The sequence below is a fragment of the Hyperolius riggenbachi genome, chromosome 7 (assembly GCF_040937935.1).
Source record: "Hyperolius riggenbachi isolate aHypRig1 chromosome 7, aHypRig1.pri, whole genome shotgun sequence".
Classification (NCBI taxonomy): Eukaryota; Metazoa; Chordata; class Amphibia; order Anura; family Hyperoliidae; genus Hyperolius; species Hyperolius riggenbachi.
The window spans coordinates 153881054-153894305 of NC_090652.1; the positions used below are offsets into that span (position 1 = coordinate 153881054).

The following is a 13252-nucleotide window of genomic DNA, read 5'->3' on the forward strand; positions in this document are numbered from 1 at the left end:
TGCCCCCCCCCCCAGTGTGGTTAGATTAGGTAGGTGCCCCCCAGTATAGGTTAGATTATGTAGGCGCCCCCCAGTATAGGTTAGATTGGGTAGGTGCCCCCCCCCCAGTGTGGTTAGATTAGGTAGGTGCCCCCCCCCCCAGTATAGGTTAGATTAGGTAGGTGCCCCCCCAGTATAGGTTAGATTAGGTAGGTGCCCCCCCCATTATAGGTTAGATTAGGTAGGTGCCCCCCAGGATAGGTAAGATAGGTAGCTGCCCCCCCCATAATGGAGGGGGGAGCTGCAGCCGTGGGGAGGGCAGCCCTCCCTCTCCTCTCCCGGGCGCCCTCCGTGCTCCCCCCTCCGAATGTAACTGCAGGGAAGCGCTGTGTAGGGAGGGCAACTCACCTCCCTGGTTCCAATCGCCGCCTGTCTCCTCTTCTGTCTTCTACTCATAGCTGCTCATACACACGCTGCTTCCGGGTAAACAGGAAGCAGCGTGTGTATGAGTGGCTATGAAGAGAAGACGGAGACAGGCGGCGATTGGAACCAGGGAGGTGAGTTTCCCCCCCCCCCCTACACAGCGCTTCCCTGCAGGTACATTCAGAGGGGGGAGCACGGAGGGCGGCCCGCGGAGAGGAAGGGAGGGAGAGGTCGGGCTGCCCTCCCCGCGGCTGCGGCTCCCCCCTCCATTACAGCGCCCACAGTCCTTCGGCGCCCAGGGCGGCGGCACGGGCCGCACGGCCCTAGAAACGGGTCTGAAAGGGACATCATGACAGAGAATGGCCTCAATTCACTAAGCTTATCTCCTGTCTTTAATAATGTTTCTATAGTTATCACCATGGTGATGAGACATGTAGTATTCAGGAAACATTTTACCTCAGGCCAACCTAAAGTTAACTCTTCTGTCTTTAAATTAACTCTTCAATCCTTAATATAACTCCAGAAGTTAAAGACAGGCTGTTAACCTCTTCCCGACCGCGTCACGCCGACGGGCCCAGGACCGCCTAACACCGATTGGCGTAAAGTCCGGGGCCAGCTAATGCAGGAGATCGCGTGCTCCGCCCCGCCTTCAGTCTCTGAGCGGCTATTGCCGCTCAGGAGACTGTTAGACAGCGTGATCATCGTCTATTTACATGTACAGCGCTGCGATCGGCAGCAGCGCTGTACTGGGGACAGCCGTGTGACACAGCTGTCCCCCTGGGACACTGGAGAGCGATCGGCTCTCATAAGCAGAAGCCTATGACAGCTGATCGCCATAATTGGCTGGCTGTGGGGAGGGAGGGAGGGAATATATTTAAAGAAACATACTTTTTTAAAATAAAAACAGGAACAAAAATATTTGTAAAAAAATAAAATAAACAATCTGAGGCCGATCAGACCCCACCAAAAGAGAGCTCTGTTGGTGGGGAGAAAAGGGGGGGGGGGGGGGGAATCACTTGTCTGCTGTGTTGTGCGGCCCTGCAGCTTAGCCTTAAAGCTGCAGTGGAACATTTTACTAAAAAAGGCCTGGTCACTAAGGGGTTTAGCATTGCAGTCCTCAAGAGGTTAATTAACTGCGTGTGAAAGTAACCACAGAGGAGGTAACCAAACTACAGAGGAGGTAACTTAACTACAGAGGAGGTAACTTAAGGAATGAAGAGGTAAGATAACTCTCTCACTCTGCGTGGCAAGTTTTCTCTTGCCTTATTTTCTCCAGCATGATCTTAGTGAATTGAGGCCATTATTGTCTATTTCTTATTGACAAAAGCAGTCTTGTCTGATCGTGTACTGTCTGTACCATAGAGAGTTGACAGGAAGTGGCTAGAGAGTTCCGTTTTTATATCCAGTGTGTTGAAAACATCAGTTTTGTAATTGGCTCCCACTGCTTCAGCCTCCGTTTCAGTTCCGTTGGACTCAGTTGTCTGAGAAAAATCAATGCTTCCCCTAACTTGCAGTCCACTTATCAGGACATGCCAAGTGGATTAGTTTGAACTGAGCAATGTGAATGGATACATTGGTTAACATAGGATCCTTTTACATCAGTTAAGATCTGTTGCGGTAAGGTCCGCTAAATGGACTGTTTTTATGCCAGTGTGAACCAGGCCTGACAGTAGAAGCAATGCTTAAAAATAGAATCTATTAAAATGACACTGTTATATAAATTGTATCCATATTGTGATATACTGTATATAAATGGTCCATGTTTGCTGCTGTTTTTATACATTCATATATATCATACATTTCTAAATCTCTGTTAGTACAGTAAGTTGTAAAAATCAGCAAATCTGACTGATTTTTGACAAATTCATCTCCTTATGGGGGATCCTCAGATTTTTTCTTTATTTTCAAACACATTTACTGAACGGCGGTTGTTAAGCCCAACTGCCAAAATAAAGTACTCTGGGAGAAATGTATGTCTTATAGGTTTGTGTTAACATTTATTTTACATTTTTTTGTAATAGTGGTCCTTTCCTTACGCCATCATCCATTGTCACTAATGGTTGTATCACAATGTAGACTTAGTTGTTGCTACTAGGATGCTAAGCAGCTGCCATTATTGTTATTCAATGAAATTGCAAAGAACTATGACACGCCAGAGCAGAAGCGCTAGTTGCTGTCATGTCCCATAGCTTCTAGCAACCCCACTGGATAACATTAGTATCAGGTTCTTAGCATCTTTGTTGTTGCGACTAGTAGCAGCAACTAAGTCTCTTGTGTGACACAAGCTAGATGAAACCACTGCCTCCTGCAAGAATCCCATGTACGGTGCCCTCAGTGCCCCTTGACAGCCTGGCAGACTGATTTGGCCGAGTGCCAGCTGAGAGCATGGTTCTCCCTACCCACTCACCTGCTACATAACATCACTCCTATGCAGCTCCGCCCGCATAGTAAAAGACTACAGGCTAGCGACGCCTCTGTACAGTGTCGGCCCGGCAATGTCATGTCAGGGGTCGAGTCCCTATCCCTAGTACGTATGTGTTTGTATCAGAAACACGGAGGCGCCAAAAGGAGAAATCGTTCAAATTAAAATTAGGGAAAGAGGTACTCACCTCCCCATAGAAGATACATATGTACTGGGCTTTAGCCTTTGTCTACATGGTAATCCTCCACTCACCATCCTGCAGTACAATGAATGTAATAAAAATTCAGACGTTGCCTAACAATCCTGTGTTCAGTATTTGCACATTAGTGTGATTTTAAGAGATGCAACTTTATACATGTGACTATTGTGATTCTTATATATGCTGGGCTGCAGGGCTGGTTCAAGTAACAATGGGGCCCTAGGGCAAGATTAGCCTGGGGGCCCCCCAACAGACACCACCCTGACCAAAAAGCGTCATCAGAGGCCCTTTGTTGCAGGCAAATTTCCCTCCTGGGCCCCTGAGCTGGCTGCTGACTCTCCCCCAATCATCCCCCAACTTAACAGACTCTGCAGTGTCCCTGGGGGGCAACAGTTCAGATGGGGGAGGGACAACTTGGGGGCCCCTACAGGCTCTGGGGCCCTGGGGCAACTGCCTATTTTTTCCTATGGTAGCTCAGGCCCTGCTGGGCTGCTTTCTTTACTTGATGCTAGTTATACTCTACACAATATTTAGTCATGCTCATCATCTTAATCTCTGCATTTTATTAATCCCAACTTGATTTACATTTTGCCTCCACTGCCCAGCTCACCCCAATAAATAACACCATATAATAAAAAATAAATAAGTAAATACCTTTTAGCTTTCTGCAGTGCATGATCTACAAGGCTCTTTAGTTTTTAAAGGACAACTGAAGCGAGAGGTATATGGAGGCTGCCATATTTATTTCCTTTTAAGCAATAGTAGTTGCCTGGCTGTCCTGCTGATCCTCTGCCCCTAATGCATTTAGCCATAGACCCTGAATAAGCATATGCAGATCAGGTGTTTCTGACATTATTGTCAGATCTGACAAGATTGGCTGCATGCTTGTTTCGGTTGTTATTCAGACACTTCTGCTGCCAAATAGATCAGTAGGGCTTCCAGGCAACTTGTATTGTTTAAAAGGAAAACATTATGGCAGCCTCCATATCCTTCTCACTTCAGTTGTCCTTTAAGTTGGCTGGTATGCTTCCTTCCAGCATACACTGGGAGTGAGTGTGTATGTCCTCACTGCCTGGTCAGTTGGATGCATGGTGAGCCGAATGAGTCATAGCAACTCAGAGGGTCGATCGCTGACCACCGAATTACACTTGAAATCCCACTGCTCCGGTATAGATGTATTAACATTACGTCTATGTCGGCACCCAGGTTAAACACAGTGCAGCAGTAAGCGCGCCCAAACCTGCTTCGTCTGTGAGCCTGTCATCGGAACCACACCCCTTCTATTGGTTTAGCCCCCCCTCCCCCTTGTTGAGTAGCATCCTAACGACACCCCCTCTGAAGTCTTGAAAGAAAGGCGTGGTGAGTGGAAACCATTCAGGCCCTCTAAGAAGGTGATGCACCTCTTCCAAGAAGCCAAAGAAGACTGAACAGCAGCAGTACAAGTCATGTGCATAAGGCTAAGGAATTTAGGGATTAAAATAATACTTTTTGAGCATATTGCATTACATTATTAAGGGATGGTAGAGAAAGAAAATTTGTAGGTGGGGCGTGGCTTTGGATAAAGGTTTTTAAACACAAATTCAAAAATAGTCTAACATTTCAGATTAGACTTTCTTATTTCAGTTGTTTTCTGTAGCGTTGTGTATGATAGATCCGCATGCCATGACAGCTGCCTCAGTTCTGCTCTTGAAAAGCATGTTCCTGGACTGAAAGAATGACACACATTATTATAAACACTTTACTAATCATATAAATATTTGTGTCATCAAACACAACTCAGTAACCAGTAACATCCAGACTTTTACATTGTTTATACTTTGGCCTTTCAAGTTGGTGGTCTGTTTTGTGGCCTGACAGTAAATGGTTTCTTTGATTCCACGATAGCTTTATATATAAATGCTATGATTTAAAGCTAAATGAACATTTGGAATGTAAGTTACAGAATTAGTCATACACAAGGAATCACCCGCTGATAGGCCTGCGGCTATCATTTAGATGGATGTGATAATGCTGTTTTGCCATATACAGTTATGATGCATTTTTTTTACTTTGAGATTATAGTGTGAAAATACAACAGTAGATACAAATGAAAAAAATAAATTTAGAATTGAATTAAATTTACTAAATAATTGAATTTAATTGAAATTAAAAAAACAACAACATTTTTTAACAGCATTCATTTACAAAATATCTTGTGTATCAATATAATATGACATATCAATGTTTTTAACAAAACTTTAAAGAGAAACTCCAACCTAGAATTGAACTTTATCCCAATCAGTAGCTGATACCCTCTTTTACATGAAAAATATAATGCTTTTCACAAACAGACCATTAGAGGGCGCTGTATGACTGACTTTGTGCTGAAATCCCTCCCACAAGAAGCTCTGAGTACCGAGGTACTCTGGGCAAACTGCCACAATGTAACAATGTTCACAGACAGGAAATGGCTGTTTACAGCTGTCTGTAACAGCCAAAACAGCTAGGAGCAGCTACATAACCTGCCCACAGTAAAAATGTCACCATGTAATAAATGTCAGAATGTAAATCGGGGAGAGGAAAGATTTTACAATGAGCAAACACTGACTAAATCATTTATACATAATTATGGTAAAAAATGAAGCACTTTTTTTTACTACATTATTTTCACTGGAGTTCCTCTTTAAGTACATATTATTATTGTGTTGAATTTAGATAGCACTAGCATCTTCTGTGGCACTTGTATCTAAAATTTCCCAAAAACAGTAATAATAATGATGTTGCAGAGTATTGTTTTTTTTCATTATATGTCTGTTTACATAGCCTGGGCCTAATGCACAAAATGGCAGCAATACTGCCACCCACAGACAGCCCAGGACAATATTACCCTTACTTCCAGCAGAAAGTATTGTGAGTTACACAATTAGTACAACCTGCGGTACTTGAGTACAGTGACCATTGCTATGGTAACGAGGGTTACTAACAGTAACGCTTGTTAGTAATGTGCATTACTGTAGCAACGGTTGTGCTACTCGAGTCCCGTGGGTCGCGCTAATAGTGTAACTTGTGGTACCTAGATCTTCAATGCAAGAGTGTTCACAAGTGAAGGAGAGCAAGGATGGTAGAGAAAGAGAGAGAGAGTTGGATAAAAGGGAAAGAGTCTGGTACACACATACAATTTTGATAGGAAAATAGTTGGCCGATTTTACCATTTTCATGTAATTTAAAAGCTTACCCACACAATCTGTTGGCTTTCATACTACATGGAGGTGGTAAAATTGACCAGTCATTAGCCAATCAAAATTGCATGTGTGTACCAGGCTATCGGGTACATACACACACATTCCGTATTGATTGGCGAATAATTGGCCAGTTGGCCAAGTCACATGAAGTGTGAAAGGAGCCTTATAGGAATTTTAGGAAGGTGTTCTGAGGTAATCTGGAGATGAAAGGTAAGTCTGTGTTCCTTAAAGTGAACCAGAGACGAAGCACCCTCATGTATTCTACCATATATATCAGTGGGAGCATTAGAAAAAACACATACCCTGCTCTCCGTTTCATTCTTCATTGTTCAGCTTGCTTCTTATCAGCCCTGATAAAATCCCCGACTGAGAATTCAGTCTGGCTTTGCTCAGGAATCATTATAGCTGAGTCTGTCTTCTCTGATGTCTTTTCAAGCCCAAGCCTGCCCCATTTTGGCTCTGCTATAATGACTCAGCTATAATGATTCCTGAGTAAATGAGCATTCAGTTTGGCTTTGCTTAGTAATCATTATAGCTGAGTCTGTCTTCTCTGATGTCTTTTCAAGCCCAAGCCTGCCCCCTTCTGGCTTTGCTATAACGACTCAGCTATAATGATTCCTGAGCAAATTCCTGAGCAAAGCCAAACTGAATGCTCATTTGCTCAGGAATCATTATAGCTGAGTCATTATAGCAGAGCCAGAAGGGGGCAGGCTTGGGCTTGAAAAAACATCAGAGAAGACAGACTCCACTATAATGATTCCTGAGCAAAGCCAGACTGAATGCTCAGTCAGGGATTTCATTATGGCTGAGTGATAACAAGCAGGCTGAGCAGTGAAGAATGAAACAGAGAGCAGGGTAAGTTTTGAGGGTGCTAAGTCTCTGGTTCACTTTAAGTGTGGACTTGTGCCTTTAACAGTGGTTACAGCATTTATTTAATTGGTGAAGGGTCAAAAGCACTTTCCTTGTTCACAAGATAATTTTATCCTTTTTTTCTAAAGGTTAAATAAAAAGATTAGCTGGTTCCCTGGTCAGGTGCATTGGCACTTTTCTAAAGCTGACAGTGCTGTTTTACGCAACATTAGTCAGGAACTTTGATGATAGTCAATGACCCTTTGCTACCCCTTTCTGTCAGTAAAACTAAGCAGGGTACTCATCTCAGATATTATCAAATGCTTTGCCAGTTTTAATGTGAAAGAGATGTTACTGTGGCGTGAACTCCAAGTGCTGGAAAAAGTTCTAGGCCTATTCCCACCTCAAGATTTCTTAAGATAATAGCAAATGGTGTCTGAAATGTGAACACTAATTCCTTTGTATATAATGAAACTGTGGTGAACGTTCTGCAGTTAACCACAATATGTGAAAAAACACAACAGTCCCTTTATATTGGTCTTGCTTATTTTGAAGTGGGCAATATTTCAAGAATTTACTTCAAGTATGATGAGTTTAGCAAATATTGAGTGTTCTAGATGCTTTCTAGTATTAGTGGAATATATACTTATGGGTAAGCTAGCCTGCAAATAACCCCATGCAGGACTTTTCCTACCTTGATCCAATGTAAATGATATGATCCAGGTGGAAAAATCCAGGGGGCGGTTCCAGCTACTGGCCTAATCTGGCAGTGAGTGAAGCGGAGCACAAATACCTAGTCCAGCACTGGGTCTTCTCTTCCGAACTGTAGCCTATCACCATGCAGCAGCAGCATCTCTCTGTAAGCTCCCAATGTCGCATGAGAGAGCCTACAGGGGGATACTTCTGCACAGTGATGCTGCAGTGAAGAACACAGAGGATATTTGTGCTCAGATGCATACTCTGCCTTTGAGATTGGGGGGGGGGGGGGGGGGGGGCTTTTATCCCCTGAGCATGGGGGGAGGGATCTGGCCACACTACTTACAAAGAAGAGCGGGCTGATCAAGGGGAGCAGATACTGGCTTGCTGGAGGGCGGGGGAATTCATACTGACTGCACTTCTTACTAGATGTGACAGGGATTGTTTCAAATGACTTAATGTCTACAAACTGCACTGAGCCCAACACAAGACACAGAACTTTTATATTGTGCTTTTCTCCTGGTGGACTCCAAGAGCCAGAGCTGCAGCCACTAGGACGTGCTCCATAGGCAGTAGCAGTGTTAGGAAGTCTTGCCCAATGTCTTCTAACTGAATAGCTTTCAGAGGCAGGGCCCTTAACCAGTACACTATCCAGTCACTGCACATCCCCTCACATTTTCATAAAAAATAGCATGACCCCCAGATAAACTCCCCAGTCCAACCCCTCCCACACCCCTTTATGGTAACTTTTCAATCAAAAGCCCATAAACAGAGCATTACCAGCATATAAGGTGAAAAGGAGTTTTTAAAAGACACATAACTATATTACTCAACTCAAGTCAACCTGTACTTTTAGCAGCATATCAATCATCACATGACTCATATGTGACACTATATAAGACAACATATCACACATCACATGAAACAACATAAGTGAAATCATACAAAACATCATATCACATAATATGAAACAAAATGCGGGACATAATATTGAACTACATTTCAGACATCCTATAAAAGAAGATATGAGAGATCATACAAAACAACATATGACACATCATATTACCAACACGTGAGGCTTCATATAAACATATCAGGCATCATATAATCTTATTAGACATCATGTGACACACCACACTGATAAGCCAATCTCAGGACTTCACTTGCAGATACGCCAACACACATCTTTTGAAGCAATTTTTTGGTGTACAAAACTTGAGAGCATAAGTGTATACGGTTATTGCAAACTGTTATCATAATCCCCTTTCTTATCAGTACTTCATCCACTTCATTATTACATGTTGTAGGAAAGCTTAGTGTAACCACAACTTTTCAGAACCATTCAGGTTATGTTAGCAAATGCCTTATCCTGAGCATGAGTTGGAAGCTGTTCAAACAGAGGATTATTTTAGATCAATCTTTGCAAACTACAGGATTGGCTTCTTAAAATCACAGTTACCGTATGTACTTGTCACACACTAATGTGTCATTTCACAGCAGTAGGTAGAGCTAATCAAATCACTCACTATACATATAGTATCTATACAAAACATATATTATTTATCCTCATTTGTTTAGTTGACTTTGACTCTTCCTCACCATATGTACTTTTGCACGCCAGAGGCGTTCATACCTTCACATATACTGTCTATCCATCTTAGCCTCTGCCGTCCTCTTCTTCTTTTGCTCTTAATTTTTCCCACGCATCAAGAATGTCTCCAAAGAATGTGGTCTTCTCATTATGTGACCAAAGTATTTGAGTTTTAATAGTCGTATCAGCCCTTCTACTGAACACTCTGGCATTATTTCTGGTTAGACCTTCTGGCAGTCCAAGTAGTTTTCTCCACGCCCACAATTCAAAAGGATTTTTTCTAAGCATAGCCTTATTTATAGTCCAACTTGCACAACCATATTTTACTTATTGGAAGATCATAGCTTTACCAATCTTGATCTGTATTGGTAAAGTGACATCTTCTTAGGCATAAGTGCATCTGCAGATTTTTTTAAGACCTGCAGCAGCATCTTTTCTGAGTGAGGGTATACAATAATCTTCACTTATGTACTGAGATAACTCTTCTGATTCTACTGTATGTAAGCCTGTCTTTCTGATGGCAGAAGTGAATACATTGACAATCTACAAGATTACTTTATTAGGTAAATCGTTTTTTGTTTTTTTGTTTTTTTCCAATAGCATTAAATCTCAAATTATGTTTTACTCAATATAGTGACTAATAAGGGAAGTGACTTAATTGTTGCCGTACACACTGCCACACTCCAAGATGCCCCCAATACACTGTGTAGTACAAGAAATGCCACTAGCCACCATACTATATCAATCCTTCTGTGTGGGCATTCCTAGGGAGACAAGGGGAAGAGAAAATAAGCCTATTCCCCTTCACAGGGGACTTGTGTTTACAACTAGATGAGTTAAAGCTAGAGGGGTGTCCTCCGGATCATGTCATTCAACTGCTGCCTGTAATGAATTGTTGGGATCAGACATATTGGCAAAGTAATTGTGTGGGACATTTGTAGATTGCAATTGCAAGATCTTATTTAAAACATTTCATGTCACAACAACCAGCTTTCAGTGTGGTATAAGAGGAACTTGTTCTGTCCTACTCCTATGACTAAAGTAACACATTTCCTAAAGGGCAGTGATGTATATTAAAAATTATTATAGCAAACACGTCATGCTCTTGCCTATGTCGGTTGTGTAGAGAGACGTAGAACAACCGCTGTGGCAAACAGGTGAACCGAATGTCTACCTGAAGAGGAGCGGTGAGTGAGTCTCCAGATGGACAGCTCAGACTATGTCAACTGGGTGTGTCTTTCATTAAACATTGTATTGTTGCTGTGCTTCCAAATAAGCATATCTTGGAAAAATTAATAGAAAGATCAGTTTTAATAACATTGAAGGATAAAATTGCTTGCATTTCAATGATCTAAGTCATATTTATTGATCATTCAGCTTTATGGGAATTGTCGCTAGAGTGGTGTTGCATCACTGGAGCAGCAATTCAGCTACATCTGGAATAGTATAGCTGGCCTTGTCCTGCTGGGATAATGGCATTAAATACAAGTACCTGCTTCATACAGCAAGGCAGTTGTCCTGTCTGCAACAAACATATTCCCATTTATGTTCTTTCTGTTTTCAAATACCAAGCAAACCATACATACCAGCTCTTTAAACAAGGCCATCCTTGTTCTCCTTATAAGGCCGTGCAAATAGTGATCCCGTTACCCTCATGGAAAGCAATCTTCCAGGTGCCAGAACAGGGAATAAATACTATGCTAATAGTTAAGAATTTATTAAACTTGTAAGAATTTAAAAGATAAATATGTAAATGTTTTATTTTACAGTTTAACAGAAAATGTAAGCCTTTGTAAAACTTGAATTCTTGTGGTCATATTTTCTGTGTTTTTGTTTTTTTTTAAATTGCGTACTAATAGGTTTTTAGCTTGGACACTAAAGTAAAACTTTATTGCAGCACTTGTTTGCTCGGACAATGAAGGTGCCCAAAAAGTTGCTCAATGGAACTGTTATTAACCCAATTAGGTTTGTGGGCATTCCTGCTAAATGACTGTGCAGGTTAGAAACATTTGCCCGATCATTCAATTTTGATTGGCCAATGATTGACCAATTGTACCACCTCCATGTCGTTTGAGAGCGTACCTACAGAATCTGCTCATATTAAAGAAAATCTGTCAACCCTCAAACTACATACAAGGGGCAAAATTGGTCAATCAAAATTGAAGGTGTGTAACATGCTTTACTTTTTCCTCATGATAAGCCACTTAGATTATGACTATATGACCAGATACCCTTTCAGGTCACTGAGCAGTTCCAAATATTTGAGAGAAGCAAGCACCATGCTGGGATCATTTGACCACTATTAGACACATCTCTCTGCTTCTAGAAAAATAAACACAAAAGCCGGGTTCACCAAACCATTTATGTTAATTCTTTGGGGCCAGGAAGAGGAGGGGCCCCAGGCTCTGCTTATGTCGGTAATAAACAGTTCTGATCACAGGCAATCCAGGGTCAGTCTACCTGGAGCACCTTTATTAATTGTGGACACTACCCTCAGTGTAGGAGTAAGACTTTAGATGTTAACAGTGGATAGGGATGTAGATAGCAGTGAAGATAGCAGCAGTAAGGTAATCAGGACAGTTGGGGCTGGTACATCCACGCAGCATCTTGCACCCATTCCCTGTAGGTCTACCTCGGGACTTCCATTTTAGAGCAAATATCGAAAAGTAGGAACAGATTAAAACAAACAAAAATAAAACTCCATGTTTAATGTTAGATGCAGCTACCCAATGTTAAATACAGTCCAGATCAGAATACCTCTTTAGAAAGGCTGGTGTGTATTTGCTGTGTTAATAGATAGTGTATGAGTAAAACAGAACTAATAATTTCCCCCCATCTCTGTACGCCTCTCTGCTCTGCCTGATATAACAATACATGTTAATAACACCCCTATAACTTCAGTTTCCAAAGCACAGTGCTTAGTGGTAATATTTGACTCCTCTCTCCTATTTATTCCTCACATTCACTCCCTAACCAGCTCCTGTACCTGTACCAACTCAAAAACATGTATCTGAACTTTTCTCACTCAGGACACAACTAAAATGTTATTACATGCTTCTATAATATCTTGCTTGTACTATTGTAATATATTGCTTTGTACACTACCAACTAACAGACTGTCACTTCTCCAATCCGTACTGTACTCGGCTGTTCAACGATTCATCTTTCTTCTCGCTCTTCCTCTGCTGCTCCTCTCTGTCAGGCTCTTCATTGGCTGACAGTTAATGAGAGGATCCATTTCAAACCCTAACCAACAAAGCTTTCTACAATCTCTCCCCTGTACATCTCCTCATTAGTTTTCAGATACAAACCCAACCACAAATTCAAATATGCACATGACCTTCTTTTGTCCTCCTCTTGTACCTCCTCCTCACAATTACGTATGCAAGATTTCTCACATGCTTCACCCTTCCTCTGGAATCCTCTTCCACAACACATCAGTCACTCTCCAACCTTTGATATATCGTTAAACGCTCCCTCAAAACCCACTTTTATCGACAAGCATATGCTTTATCTTAGGCCATTACCCATTTGATCTCCGGCCAAGTTGTACTGCTTACTAGACAACCTAAAAACATACTGCCTTTAGGTATGAATATTGTATAATATCCCACCTCTTGTCCTCCCCCCTCCATTCTTTTAGATAGTAAGCTCGCAAGGGCAGGGCTCTCTCACGCTTTTGTGTCTTGGAATTTGTTATACATTTTAATTATCATGTTACTTTTGTCACTGTATTCACCAATTCTGTATTTTGTACCAATTTTTTTATTTTGTATATTGGTGTATGCCACCATCTGTATTATTATGTACCCCACATGTGTTTCTTATTTTGTACAGATCCACTGAATATATAGGCGCTTTATAAATCTATA

At 41.8% G+C, this 13252-nt stretch overlaps 1 protein-coding gene across 3 annotated transcripts in view; it reads left to right on the top strand.

Moving 5' to 3' along the window:
* Window positions 1-13252, top strand: part of LOC137524653 (myosin-11) — a 162134-nt gene that overhangs the window by 15779 nt on the left and 133103 nt on the right. The window lies entirely within an intron of this gene.